This window comes from Pteropus vampyrus, unplaced genomic scaffold, assembly GCF_000151845.1.
Source record: "Pteropus vampyrus isolate Shadow unplaced genomic scaffold, Pvam_2.0 Scaffold102, whole genome shotgun sequence".
Classification (NCBI taxonomy): Eukaryota; Metazoa; Chordata; class Mammalia; order Chiroptera; family Pteropodidae; genus Pteropus; species Pteropus vampyrus.
The window spans coordinates 512,721-527,895 of NW_011888883.1; the positions used below are offsets into that span (position 1 = coordinate 512,721).

Here is a 15,175-nt window from a genome sequence, read left to right on the forward strand (position 1 = left end):
TCTGCTGAATTATCCTATGTATATTAGGAGAACACATTTTCCCAGCAGTAGTTAAATCATTTCTCTTAGGCAGAGGCTCACTCTTTCAGGGCCCTGGTATTTGCTGGCATTAAGGCTTGAGAGAAAAGAGTGAAGCTACTTTGTGTGATATATATAAAAAAAAATTGTGGACTGCTGAGAAGCTATGGAGGAAGGCTGTGGGATAGTGGGATGCTCCACAGGACATGATGGGACACTCCCCTTGATCATGATGTTACTAAGCTCACACACCCTTTTGCAAGAATGGATTTCTTTGTGTAAGTAGAAGAAGAGGCTGAGTTTTTGTCTGAATTAGTGTGGAACAGAGTGAAACGGAGACAGTTTGCTCAACACTGAAGGCAGAGTTGGAAGAGATCTCATGGAAACATGCCCTAAGAAACTGTCAGAAATCACAGTAGGATCTGGACTGTCACTGACCATGGAATTGAGGGCTCAGGTCAAGTGTATATAGGTTCTTGAGGGTTGGGAAAACCTCAGATGACATCTAGGGTATACGGGTCAATTTGTCCAAAGCAAGGAAGCTTTGGTAACTATTGAACAATACATGTTTGAGCCCCTTCAGTCCTCCAAAAGAGAGGCTTGAACTTGATAAGAAGAGGGACTAGAAGTTCTCAATTATTTCTTTCTTGGAGCTTAAGTTAGGACATGTTTGAGTGCAGTCAGCAGAGAGGGACATATCTGATCATTGCATCCTACAAATGAGGTGCAGGGAACAAGGTCCGAGTAGCTAGTGGACACTTGGATAACCGGACTGTAACCCTCTGTGTGCCTGTTTTTATTTTTCTCTCTCCCTCTTTCTCTCTCTCACAAGAAGGCAACTCAGCACAGAGGAAGCAGAGTGGGTTGTGAAGTCATGATGCCATCTGGGCCGGCATTTTTCCTGGGCATTTTTCCCAATTCCCAACCCCCACCAAGGCTGAAATACCTTGATCAAGTATTAAAAACTTCTGTTCATCAATTAGAAATAAGATCTAAAACAAACAGTTCTTTAAAAAAATTTTTTTTTTTAGGCAAGGCAACCTTTGGTTGACCTCACAGATTGCAAGGACCTTGTCAGTTTACAACCCCTTATTTTTAAGTTTTGATTTCATTCATTCATTCATTCATTCATTCATTTATTTTTTATGCCTACAGCATAAAACAAATAATCTTGAAGGAGGTTTCACCTTGACTTGAAATTGCACTATGGGTCAAGGCCAGGGTCAGGACCTGGGTTATGGAGTAGGTAGGAAGTCGAAGATGAGGAGGGCTGGAATGTGGGAGAATGGTGACAGTTATGGTGTGGTCACAATTTTAGAAGCTTGTAAATTAAATTTTTACATTTAATTTTATTTTACATTAGTTACAGGTATACAGCACAATAGTTACACATTTATAAAATTTACGAAGTGATCTCCTGATTACTCTAGTATCTGCCTGGCATTATACACAGCCATTACAATACTATTGACTGTATTCCCTATGCTGTACTCCACATCTCCGAGACTGTTTTGTAAGTACTAATTTGTACTTCTCAATCCCTTCATCTTTTTCACCCAGCCCCGCAAGCCTCCTCCCATCTAGCAATCACCAGTTTGTCCTCTGTGTATCTATGAGTCTGACACTTGCACATTTTAATCCTTGCAGCAACTGCCTTGAAGATGGCATCATCTCCTTTAGTCAACAAATGGAAAGGACAACTCTTTCTGTACAAATAAGGAAACCAAGGCACAGAGAGAGTACATGACTGGTTCAAGTTTTCATAGTTAGTAGCCAGCCAGGATTCAGATGTTTAATAGACCCGCCACACCTTGTTGGATACCCAGCGAGGGAAGACGAGCTGAGGGGAGAAAACGTGTGTAAAAGGGAACACATTTTCTGATTTCATGAGCTGCCTTGGGCTGGCTATGATGGTTGCTGGGACAGGGGGAGGAGAAGGGGAGGATTAAGTGAATCAGGGAAGGAGATACATCGAATTGGGGGAAGGGCCGCACCTGAGCGAGGAGAGAGAAAAAAGGAGCAAAAAAAGGGAAGTGAGGAGAAATGAGAGCTCAGCTTTGCAACAGCAAGTATTTGTATCCATCTGCAGTGAAGTTCCCTTTGTGCTCTATCTGAACGAAATCAGTTCAATAGGACGTCATAATTGAAATTTGATCAAAATATTGTGCATGGTCTGGAATTGGTTTTAAAAAATCAAAACAGTCTCGGAGAGATTTTTTATTTTTCTGACTTTAAAAAAGTTGCAGATAAATGTGCTTCTGATCAGAGGGGAAGCAAGGAGAGGGCACTGGGCCAAACATATGTAGGCAGGTGCTGTACAACTTCTCCACACAGCTCTGCCAAAGCACCCCGCGGGTGACCTCGGCATTTAATGGAAAATGTGTGTCTCTCTGTGCACACATCGGGAGGTGGATGAGACCTCCCAGCTGATCTGGATTTGATATCAAGACGATATTTGAGCACATCACTGCAAAGGTGTCGGAACAGGCGATTCCCTCTTCACGTCTCGTCCTGCTCTACGCCTCCAACCAAATGCACTCCGATGTTCTGACTGTAGTTCATCCAGCAGTAACGGATGGAAGCCTTTTTATCTTCTAGAATAATGAGGCTGCTGAGCACCAATGTTGGCGCATTTTGAAAAAAAAAATAACAGAAAGTACATCTGTTTCCTGGCCCACTCCCCTATCCTTAGAATGAGCATGATTTTCAGCTTTGCCTCTTGACTTTCTATGGTGAGCAAATACAAGGTCAGAGAAATGAAGCATAATGACATGGAATGCATCTATGCCATTTCAGAACAGGTCAGGTCGAGGGTCCCAGCTTCAGGCCAAAGTGGGTATATTAGGTTAGTAAAAAATTACCATAAATTAGGTGGCTTAAAATAACAAAATTTTATTCTGTTACAATTTTAGAGGCAAGAAATTCGAAATCAGTGTCAGTAGCCACGCTCCATCTGAGATGTTGAGTAGAATTCTTCCTTGGTTCTTCTTAGCTACTGGTGGTGGTCATCAGTCCTCGGCATTACTTGACTTACTGCTCCATTGCTCCAGTCTCTGCCTCTGCCATCACATGGTATTCTCTGTGTGTCTCTGTATTCACTTGGTTTTTTTCCTCTTCTTATAAGGATGCCAGTCATATTGGACTAGGGCCCACCCAATGACCTCACCTTTAATACCAGACCTGAGGGAATGAGGGTTCAGTTGAGGGGTTGGAGGCTGGGAAAGAGACTGTTAACCACTTGTCTGGGTCCAACCCCAAGTGAGTGCTGGAGAATAGAGGCTGGAGAGATGGTGCTGAGAAAGAGTCTCAGGAAAGAGCACAATAGAACCAAAGACACACTATATCTATTTCTGAAGAGTCTAGAAGCAGCTTTTCTTATTCATGGAGGGAATCACTGGTGAAGAAGTTAATAACCATTTAGTTTCTCTTCATCCTTCTCCAGGCACCAGGCTGGCTGGCATTCTGAAAGATATTAGGTTCCAAATATGACACTGACAGCAGAGATGCCATTCTAGTTGTAATATTCTAGGGGCTCTATGCCTGCTGCTCTGGAAGAATGGAAAGAGCTTAGTTCCCAGAGTGTCATAATGAGGGTCAGAGAAATTTACACTAGCTTTTCAAAGTTCCCCTGCAGAAGCTCATTCTCCAGATCATTCTTTTATAGTTTTTTTTTTTTTTTTGGCCAGGCTTTTATTTGCCCCCAATTGCTAGTGCAGTCTTAGTCAGATGGAATGTTAAATAATCAAATCTGATTATTTTCATTAATGCCTGGGGGACGAAGATTTTCCTGTGGAGCTGAGCTCTGAATTAGTCAAATGCACAGCACTCTGTGCATGCAGCTATTCCAGGGAGCTGCGAGTCAGGTCAAACTGTGACCATGGTTAGAGCTTTTTGAGGAGCTCCAAAGCCTGTTGGCAACTCTGGTGGCTCCAAGGCTGGTGGCTTTTGCAGCCACTGCTGTGGAGTTAGGAAGGCTGGTAAATTGGAGTAAGCCAAATTAAAATAGCACAGTCCCTTGTCTTCTTACCAAGATGTAGTAGTTCTTCTTTAAAAACTCTCTTCAGATTGTTGCAAGCTTTCGGTTATTTTCCAGAGTTCTAAAAACATTAATTTGGATAATTTTGCTAGTATTTCCCTGGCTTTTATAGAAGATTGAATTTATGGAGGCCCTGACCCTGCTATTCCAGAAGTCTTGCCTCCCTGTGCCCGACCACTGAGTGGTTCATTTTATTTTATATTTCAGTCGTTTCACTCTTCATGGGCAAAATGACCAGGAAGCATCATTTTTCAACCCAATAAGTTATGATCAGAATTCACATGTAACTGTGGACAAATACTCTATTTGTGCTAAAATAATTATAATTCCATGGAAGAAAAAAAATTATATCCATAGTATATCTCCTTGGGCTCAGAGGTCTTTTGTTTTCTATGTCTAAAAATATAGGAGTGGTAAACATTCTAAACATTCTGGATACTAGTCAGCAATATCAAGTTAAATAGAAATAATTTAAAACAAACACAGGTGGGAGGGAATCTAACATTTATTGAGCATTTTGTACATGCCATTTCATTAGAAAAATATTATCTGAGGTGTCTAGTGCATAATATTTGAGCATGAACATGCTTTGAGGCTACTTTAAGATACTATCTCTCCCTCAGTATAATTCTTGCTTGTTTCTATGTGTAACTGAGAATGTCGTATGTATGTATACACATGGCAAGTAATACATGTTGAATGAATATGTTAATAAATATATGCATTTAAGTTTTGCTCATTTTTGCTTTTGTAGATGCTTTTGATCCCCTTTCTCTACTGGATCCTAAGTTATTTGCCTATTTCTTTTTATTTCATAAATATTGCTGGTATAGCCTCATTCCTGTGCATAACACATGTTCAGAAATTTGTTGACTTACTGACTGTCCACTTTGAAACCTAAACTAGGGCTGGGATATGCCATAGCTATTCTCTTGAAAAAATTCATCTTATTCATTTCAAGTGAACTTTCTATAATTCCTGTCTATATAAATTAGCTTTGTATTATAAGCTGAGACATCAGTGCCTGAAATACATGAAAAATGAAGCAAGATGAAGGAAAGATGTTTGATCTTCTTTGCTATTTATAGTAAACAAAATCGTATGTCAAAACTTAAGGATATGTTGTTACTTGGAGGGAGGAAAATCTTTAGTGTAGATCAAACACCACTTTCCCTTGACTTTGCCTCCATTCCACTTCACCCTAGCATGCCAAAGTTATACATCACACTGACACTACACAATACAGACAAGGGAGATGGGTGGGAAACTAAAGAGGGTTGGGAACACAAAATACTGAGGCAGATTGGTGCCTAAATGAGGCAGAGAGAGCAGAGAATTCTTGGGTTATTTACTTTCTCAAATATTCCCGAAGTGTGTGATAGTCTTTACTATCTATTTTAGCAGTATAAGGGAACTTCGAAGAAAATGCAGAGAGAAGTTGCCTCTAGATCGAGTTCCGGGTATGCTTTTTCTGTTCTTCTTACTATCATATCTCAGGGTAACTCTAGGGATGGCAGTGAGGTTTATGACTCTGAACACAAATATCTGACTGTTGTTTGTTGCTGAGTAATCTAAAGGTAAGTATCAGGTTCAAAGTCCTGGGAGCTGTGTCCAAGTTAAAAAGTGAGCCTTATATTCCAGAACGTTTGGGAGCTTCTTTGGATGTCCTTGGTTGTATTCACCGTCTCTGGGCTGGAGATTGAAGGACAGACTCCAGAGAGAAGTCTGCTCTGGATCCGTGCTGGAACCTGTTGTGGAACTTACTTTAATTCTAGTCATACTTAGGGGTTGTCAGCCCAGGTAGTAGAAAGTACATAACTTGTTAAGTCAAATTGAAACCCCATGTGAACATTTGCATTTAAAATTTTAACCAGTAAAATTAGGAGCAAAGGATTAAAATGTTCTTTTAGAATATTTGAGTGATAGCTTATCTCATGTATATAGAGGTAAATATTAGGTCAAGCACAGAACTATGTTCGATGTTCAAATCTGTTAATAAAAGTAATAAATCTTAAAATCCAGGTTGCTTTCAAATTTTGTATTTGTAGTACCTCATCTCTCCTTGCTGCAAAAGGAAAATGTGGAAAATGCATGAGATATATGGCATAAACTAAGAACTTAAAGAGAAACCAAAATCTGAAGGATAGACTAAAATCATAGATTTGACTTTATAATTTAGGCTCTGACCTCCTTAGCTCCTGAAATCTCCCCCACACCAGACTCTCTGAATTCTGCAAACACCATGTTCCCATCATATATAATCTAACCTTGGGATCATGTGTTCTTATCTGACCGAGTCTGGAGCAGAAGAGGTAACCGTAGGAAGCTAAGACCTATTGCTTCATGAGCATATTTTTGCTCTAAGTTTATCCTTGTCTTCTTGTAGTTAACAATAGTTCTCTGTTTTTCCTTCTATTGGCTTAGACTTCTCTCTGTGAAGGTGTGCTATTGTGAGGTGGAACTATATCTAGTCGGGATTTGCTGGCCATGAATAAAGATGATTCCTTTGGCACCTTCCATGAGGTTCTACTCTAGAATTTCTTTTTTGATGCATTTTTCCTCAAGGTAGGGTGTGTAAATCTGGGTATTGGGGAAAGTAGTGGGGACTCATTTATTGTTGCACTGAGACCCCGCCTCTCCTGGTCCTCCTGCGATGGGAGCCTCTCATCCACGGCTATTTAGTCCGGATGCACAAGGATCCTTCTGCTGCTTCTACCATCTCTTAGAGAGCTGGTTGGTACCTTTTCTGGGTAATTATTCACCCCAGGATGGGGTGCCTCAGGGAGATATGGTGTTCTGGGCTTACGGGAGGTCACCATGCTGTGCAGAGGGAGAGGCGAAGTCATTGGCTCCCCTGAACTCTTTCCAATGGCAGCTTGAAGGTGATTACAGGAAACCTGTTCTCCATCTTAACAAACAAGGTAAGATAATGTCTGGTTACATGAAGAATATATAAAAAAGATAACTTACTTAGCAGAAAGGATACCTAACCGGGTTTGTCTGACTTCACACATGCACAAAGTAAAGTGGAGAACTGAGTCAAGAACGAGATCCTGTTTTGTTTTCTTTTTTCACTAATTGCCTGATATTTCCCATTATATTTTCCCAGATCATCTTGCTAGGCACAGCAAAAACAATGTATATCACCATCATTGTTCATTATTTACTAAACTTTGTGTTTGTGCTATGTGAAGGAAACTTTAACATGAAAGTTGATGTTTTATGGAATAAAGCTTGTAAGTCTAATGGATTGAGACATCAAATAGGCTAACATTAATATTAAAACTTTTCTTCTGTGTTTGTTCAATATCTTCCAATCCAATATCTTTTGAATTTCAATTAGTGAGTGTAGAATGTAGGAGCTATACATTGAAGAAAAGGCAACTTTATAGACAACTCAAGAGACCTCAGGTAGAGTGAAAGATTTTGTTTGCATCACCTGAAGCCCATGGAAGCTGTAGCTCATACTTAGGGTCTAGAGTAGCTTTTTGTATTATGTAGAAAGCGTGATAAACATGAAAATGTAAATGAGCTGAAAACAATGTTAATCTTCTGTCCTGACAAAATCATAGGTTTGACTATTCGTAATTTAGTCTTACGACCTCTGCTAACCTTTGTCATTTTATTAGTCTTTTCTCTTTGCCCCCTGAGCATTTTCTGTAATATCACTTACCACACTTTAGGGCACCTTATCCACCTTCATGCTCCTCTCCCCACTATATATTTAGCTTCCCTAAAAGCAGGGCCTGGGTCTTAGCCAGCCAGCTCTTAACACAGAGCCAGGCCTCAGGAAGTGCTTGATGAATGTTTAGTGAGTGAAGTTGAGAGGTGACCGCCCACACATAAATAAATCCTCTTCCCTCTCTCTTTTTTGGTTTTCTATTCTTCAGCGCTTCTGCCTTGCTGCCTGCTTGCCCTACAATGCCTGTTGTTTTTAATTATTCCATCAAAATAACTGTTTGCAATCATCACTTTCCTGGCTGATCCTTGCCTATTGTTTTCATTCCCATTGAAATGTCAAAATTAGAGCTAGAGAGGACTTAGAAGTTTCTAGATATTTCTCATTTTGCTTAATCACTGATTAGAATCTTCTCCTTTGGACTTTAATGTTTATTGGAACCATAATTCCATTGTACTTTCTGTCCAATCAGAAACAAATATAATATATGACTAAACCCTATCTTAAAAATTCCCTGGGAAAGAGTATGTGGATTTTAATGCCTTATTATAGAGGCCACAGTGCACAGATAGTAAGTAGCTACTCTAGGCTATAAAGCCAATTCATAGCAAAGCCCATAAAACCAGTAGACTTTCCAATTCCCAGGTTACTGTCTGGGACCTTAAATACCCCCCTAATTATCCTTAGACAGCTGAAAGAAAGAAAGAAAGAAAGAAAGAAAGAAAGAAAGAAAGAAAGAAAGAAAGAAAGAAAGAAAGAGAGAGAGAAAGAAAGAGAGAGAGAAAGAAAAAGAAACCTAGTTAGATCTTGATTTTCCAAAGTAATATTAATTTTGTCCTCTTATAAGATGTCTACCAAACCTGAGGCTTATGCAGAAGAAAAAACCTATTGTGATGCTTCTTGAGACTGACAAATTGGGATACTTCATTTTTAGAGAGACCTGGAACTTTCGCTTCTGGAATCATATGCTTCATACCACAATGTTTTATAACTATATTCTTATTTCTGTAAACAATTAGTCATTATTTGTGACATTATGAAAATAGCACAATGCTATTTTATATTTTGTAGCTGACAGGAAAAAATGTTACTAGTTGACTACCAGTTTCTAATTTTTTCATTCTTAAAAGAAGCCTTAGCTATTAATTCTTATTTTCATGCTGCTACCTGGATGAAATATTTTAATAGCCAACTTTACATTTAAATAGCTTTTTTCAGAAATGAATTTATTCACTTGACTCGCTATACACAGTCAAATTACATAGTATAATAGAGTAGTTTTCTTTACATTTAGGAAAAAAAAGTGTCAGTTTTGACCACATAGATCTTTAACCATCAAGTCGTTTGGGAATTTGCAATGTCACATACATTTCAGCAAGGCGTGCAAACAGTCTCTCAGGATTTTAAACACTCCTGGTTATGAAAACAAATTTTCATCTTTATTTTTCCAAGCTGTCTCCTTACATATAGCACTTCAGAAAACTCACCATTACTGGTTTTACTGCCTGATTGCTTAAGAGTTAATTGGTTCAGCACCTGGGCAGGAAGCTATTTTGGCAGAAACTCTGTTTTCTTCAAGTTCTAGCCATAAAATTCTGGATAGTGAATTGTAATCAGGCACTCCGTTTTTACTACAGAGCACACAAGAATACTAATGTGTTAGCTGAAAGAATTGCAGAACACTCATTTGGAATATGGAAATAGTTTCTTGGTTATAACTTGGCATTAAAGGAACACATTTCTTACTGGAATTTGAGTCTAAATTTTCTATACTTATTTTAAAACCCATCAGTTAATCTTCTATACTTTCTTCTTAACACAAGTTCTCCCTGAATGTATTTTTTCATACTATTAGATAAGAGAGGGACTTGATGCCTTAAGCTTTGTCTCTCTCTCTCTAATTTTCCTAACTTGTTAAATTGGAAATGGGAGGGTGAGAAAATTGATCAGTATATTTTAAATAAGGCCACCCCTGACAGATTTCATACCTATGTTCTCAGCACTTTAAGTCTGTCACATCTTTTATACAATCTCTGCATTAATTTATGATAGTAAAAAATTTGTAAGATGATAGTGTTCACAGCACACTTCTCCCTAACCCCAATCTGGCAAAGAGAAGTCTAATTGTTAGCCTAATAATTTGTGTGGGAGGAGCCTCAGGGGTGCAGGAAGGGGATAGGAGAGGCATGGAGATTTAGTAAGTGTTATTGAGGACTATGAATTGAGATCCTCATTACGGTTTTCTAGAAATATAGCAAAAAATGGAATTCCTTTTAAATTACTTTTGGCTCTTGAACTGTGTTTCTTGAATGCGTTACAGCTCCAAGACTGAACCATGTGGGGCCAGGTTTCATTAGGCTTACATGTTTGTTTTAACAAAAGACAACCTCTTACATGTACTTAGCTTTCCCATAATTCTTTGTCCCCGCAAGCCCTTCTACTCTTGTTCTATAAGAATAGAGCGGTGGCAGTTTGCACTATAAGAATTCTGCAGAGCTCTTCGTGTTTAACTTAGCTCCAACAGAAGCACATGTTTTCCTAGTTTATTTAAAAGAATATTACTCTTACCTTTGAAGTCCCCTGTATGCTGCTTTCTAATCTCATTGCCTTCTCTTTTCTTTCATGGGTGAGCATGATTGTAAACTGTGTTTTTCAGTCTTTGCTTTTCTTTATAATTTTACCACATTTTGTGTTTCCAAACAATATATTTAATTTTGCACATTTTAGAACTTTAAATAAGTAAATCGTACTGAATATGTCCTTCTGTGATGTGTTTTTTTCTACTCAACATTATATTCTTATGATATGTGCACTGTTTCTTGTAGCTGAAATTCATCAACCTTCACTAATGTAAATATTCTTCTATGTGAATATACTAAAATATATTTATTATCGTTTCTACTGTTTATGAGTTTTCATGTAAAAGGGTATATAGGAGGTAAATATTCTGACACCTTGCATGACTAAAAAAATCTTTATTTTCTCTTAGCCTGATTGGTATTTGATTGGGCATAGAATTTTAAGTTGGAAATAATTTGTTCTCGGAATTTTGACAGCATTGCCATAATCTCTTTAACTTCCAGTGATGCTATAAAGAATTCTGATACCATGCAATTTCTTCATCCTTTGTAGAAAACCTATATTAACTGCTGAAAAACTTTAGGATAATACCTTTGGTAAAAAGGTTCTGAAATTTCACAATGATGTGTTTGGATGGGTTTATTTTCATCCACTGTGATGCACTATTGGAATATGGACACTCACATCTTTTAGTTTCAGGAAACTTTCTTGAATGGTTTCTTCACTGATTCCTTCCCTTCTGTTTTTTCCTTCAGACACGCCTATCATTTGGATCTAGGATTTTCTAGTATAGAAAATTGCTTTCTCTTTTCTTTGCTATTTTTAAATCTTTTAATATTTTCTATATACTTTTTGTGAGATTTTTCTTAACATTTTCTACAAATCTTTTATTGAGTTTGTCACTTATACTACTATGTTGTTAATTTCCAAGATTTCTTTTCTTGTTCTCTGAATGTTTCTTTTTAAATGCAGTGCCTTGTTCTTGTTTCATACGTCTCACATCTTTTTTTTTTTTTATCTTTTTGATAATAATTATAATAGAATTTTTCCTTTTCTCTACATAGTCTTTATTTCCTCCTAGTTGCTTCTGTCCTGGCCCTTACTTTAAAGCTGGAGGTCTCTCCCAGGTGTTGGTTGATTATTTATATAAAATAAGAATAGGGCCCCAAAAGTCCGATTGGAAACTTCGTGCTCATGAGTGGGTCTCACTGACAGACTTCACTGCAGGGTGACTGTGTTGTTTCTTTGGGGACTCTGATGTCATATCTTTAGGTCTTCTTCTCTTGAGATGGTTAGATTCGCCAGGGAAGACTATTCTAGTCTCCAGTCTAGAGCCTATATACCTGGTTGCCAGCATCCTGGGAGGCAATACAGAAAGAGAGTGAGAGTTTCAACATTCAGTGTGTAAAATTTTTTTAATCTCCCTTTTTTTTTTTTTTTTATTATTCAGTATTATCTGCTCTTAACTATGCCTAGTGTTTCTCTGTTCAGAATTTCTCTTTTACCTTCTCCAGATAATAAAATTGCTGCCTACTGTAGACGTGAAGGAGGAGAGAGGAACTAATCACTTTTTAAATGGACATTCAGCCAATCCTCCAGTTTTTGTCCCCACTCCCTTGTCATTTTCCAGATGTATCTGGTGTCCCCATTTCTTGAGTTTTTTGGGGTGTTCTACAGTGTAAATTGGATCGAGTCATGGATTTCTCATCTGGCTTAGACCTTTCCCAGGTCAATCACCTATCATGCATCTGTTTTGTAATTTACAGATTTTTGTTGGTCTTACCTGGCAGCTTGCCTTACCCCCTCTTCCTCCTCCTCCTCTTTCTCTTTCTCCTTTTTCCCCTCTTCCTCCTTTTTCCTTTCTTCTCTTTCTCCTCCTTCTAGATTAAAAGACAAAATAATCATTAAAAAGGAGGTTTCATGGAGGGGAGGGTAATGGGTATTTGATTACACTAGATTTAAGAGCATATAATCACATATTGCTTTAGAGTTCTGGATTTAGAAGGTTGAATGGTGATAATATAGTAATTGGTGATTTTGTTTTTTTTACTTTCGATGATACCGATTAGAAAAGGCAAAAAGAAGGGTGACGAATAAATAAACCCACAGTTAACTGGAATCTAACAAATAAGCAAAAACCAAAATTTATTGTTCTAAGCAATGTTTGTTTGTTTGTTTGTTTTTAACATAAACAGAAAAACAAATGAAGCAAAGATTCTATCTTAGGCATTTAGCACAAAGAATCGTATCCATTTTTCAGTTTTCAAATTCTACAGAAAGAATTTAGAGGAGGATACTGTCCCAAGAGTCAAAGGAAAAAAACCTGCAGAATTTCAATTGAGGAGCGAAGTGGGTGGAAGTAGAGTAAACTCCGTAGTTGAAAAGCAGTTCTGGATAAAACAATAAGAAAATTCTCTAGGGATCAAATCAGCTCTGGGCCAAGTTTTAATCTCTATTCTTTTCCAAGTTGAGAAGTTCCCTGTTGCACATGTGCGTTAGATGTCAGAATTGAAATACTTTCTTTGCCTGCCAAATTGCTGCCTGCTTGATTTTAATGATCAAGCTATAGAGAAGCTTCAGTTATAGTGGTTTTAAAAGAAAAAATGGAAAACCAGTAAGGAGATTTGCTAAGCAACAAGGGAGTCAGGAAGGGAAAGTTATTTTAACCTAACAGTCGATAGAAAACAAACCGTATACCTTGGTTTTTGGCTAGTTTACAGCTGGTGAAAGGATCTGGAATATTGTTGAAACAATGGGAGGTGATGTGTTGGGAAGCCTGAAGTGAGTGAAGTACTCAAGGAACTTAGGGTCTTTCTCATGAATATGCTTTTCTCTGATTCCTGCCAGGGGTGAAGATGTGGCTTTTACTTTTAGTTCACTAGGTGTCTGTGCCACCTTGGTGAACCAGGTGACAATACTGTTTCTGAGGTACCCATGGCTGTCCAAACGTGATGCAAGAATGGAAAGATCTCAGCAATTTAGAATTTAGTACCTCGAATGGGAAACGGGGTTCAGAATCTCTTAAACTGATGCCTTGTACTGTCACCTAACTCTATGATAACCTATGATGCCTTGTACTGTCACCTAACTCATAGATAACCTTCTATGGTTTCAGCCATGCTTTCTTATCGAGATTACCAGAAGCTTGAGGCATAAGTCATTCTTATAATTAATCTACACAATTATTCATTGAGAATATATGATATTGTAGTCCCTTTGCTAGTGGAAGAATTTCACGTACAGTCAAAGAATTTTAGTACAGTCAAAGAGCTTAGACTATAATTTTTGTGTTTTATCATTTATAAGTGTGTTTTTGTACATATTAACTATTATTAACTTATTTAACCTTTAATAATAGTTATTTTTATTTTTATTTTTAATTTATTTTATTTTTTTAGGTGAGGCAACCCTTGGTTGACCTCACAGATTGCAAGGAACTTGTCCGCTTACAATCTCTTATTTTTTATTTTTTACAGCTACAGCACCTGGTCTTCCTAGGTGGTCTCTCATCCAAGTACTAACCAGGCCTGACCCTGCTTAGCTTCCAAGATCAGATGGGATCAGGCTTGTTCAGGGTGGCATGGCCATAGACTAAAAACAGTATGATACGCTGTTGATTCTCATTATTTATAGAGTCCATATTTGCTAATTTGTCTACTCAATAAATTTTATTTGTACTCCCCAAATCAACAACTGTGGTGTTTTCATAGACATTTGTATGATCAGTGCCCATAATGCTCATTTCCAGCTAAGGTCCACCTTCTTATTTAGCTCTCATGTTGTCAAATAGTGTCCTTTTTGAAGTCTATTTAGTGTCATTTTTTTTTTTGTTGCATTTTTTTGTGCTTTTTGTTGGTGATTTTGCTTTTTAAAATGGCTCCCAAGTATACTGTTGAAGTGCTGTCTAATATTCCTAAATGCGAGAAGGCTGTGATGTGCCTTATAGAAAAAACACATAGTAGATAAGATTTATTCAATCATGAGTTATAGCACTGTTGGCTATGAGTTTAATGTTCATGAATCAACAATATATATTAAATAAGGTGTCTTGAAGCAAAAACACACTTAAACCAAGGTATGTAGCGATAGGTTGACAAAAATATTGTTACCAGAGATTTGTTGGAACCTAACCTTATATTTCCCTTAGGAACAATAATTTAGTATTTGCTAATCCAGTGTTCATGGTGATTATATAGAACATAATTACCATAAATAACAAGAATGTTATACTTATTCTCATTTTACAGGTAGGGCAATTGAAGCTCAAAAGAGGAAATAGGGTTTTAACAAATGCCACTTTTAAAAAAAGTCACTTTTATAGTGGCACTGAGACTTTAATCATATCATCTGATTCTAAATACCACAATTTCTACCATTTTAAGTTGCTGAATGTCTTTATATTCACCAAATACAATGCCCATATTAAACCTTTTAATACTGGTAAAAAAACCATATGAAAACCTCTTGGGCTGCAAAAGTTCTGACCTCAATTTCACATTTATGAAGCTAACTATTAATATAAACTAATTGAAACTAGTCTCAGTTTTAATATAATTAAATAACATTTAAACACACACACACGAATTTCTATTTGAATAATGAAAAACAAAAAAGGAAAGAAGTAATCTCTAAAGATTTTTTTTTGATGAGATAGAGATCTCTTCTTCTGAAAGTCACAGTGCAATTCTAAGATGATACTTTACCTTCCAGCTTTTGTGTTCTTTTTGACACTTGACTAATTTCTTCAATAACAGCTGTGCCAAGCCATGATAAAAGAAGGCCTATTCTTTACCAGAACACTGATGATTTTGAAAGGCCAGATTCCACGGTGTTTGCCATGAAGTTCAAAACTGCAGTACTGA

The 15,175-nt window shown here is 37.4% G+C and overlaps 1 pseudogene; it reads right to left on the reverse strand.

The window, feature by feature from the left end:
• Positions 1-13,786: 13,786 nt before the first annotated feature.
• Positions 13,787-13,905, reverse strand: LOC111742846 (annotated as a pseudogene).
• Positions 13,906-15,175: the final 1,270 nt, after the last annotated feature.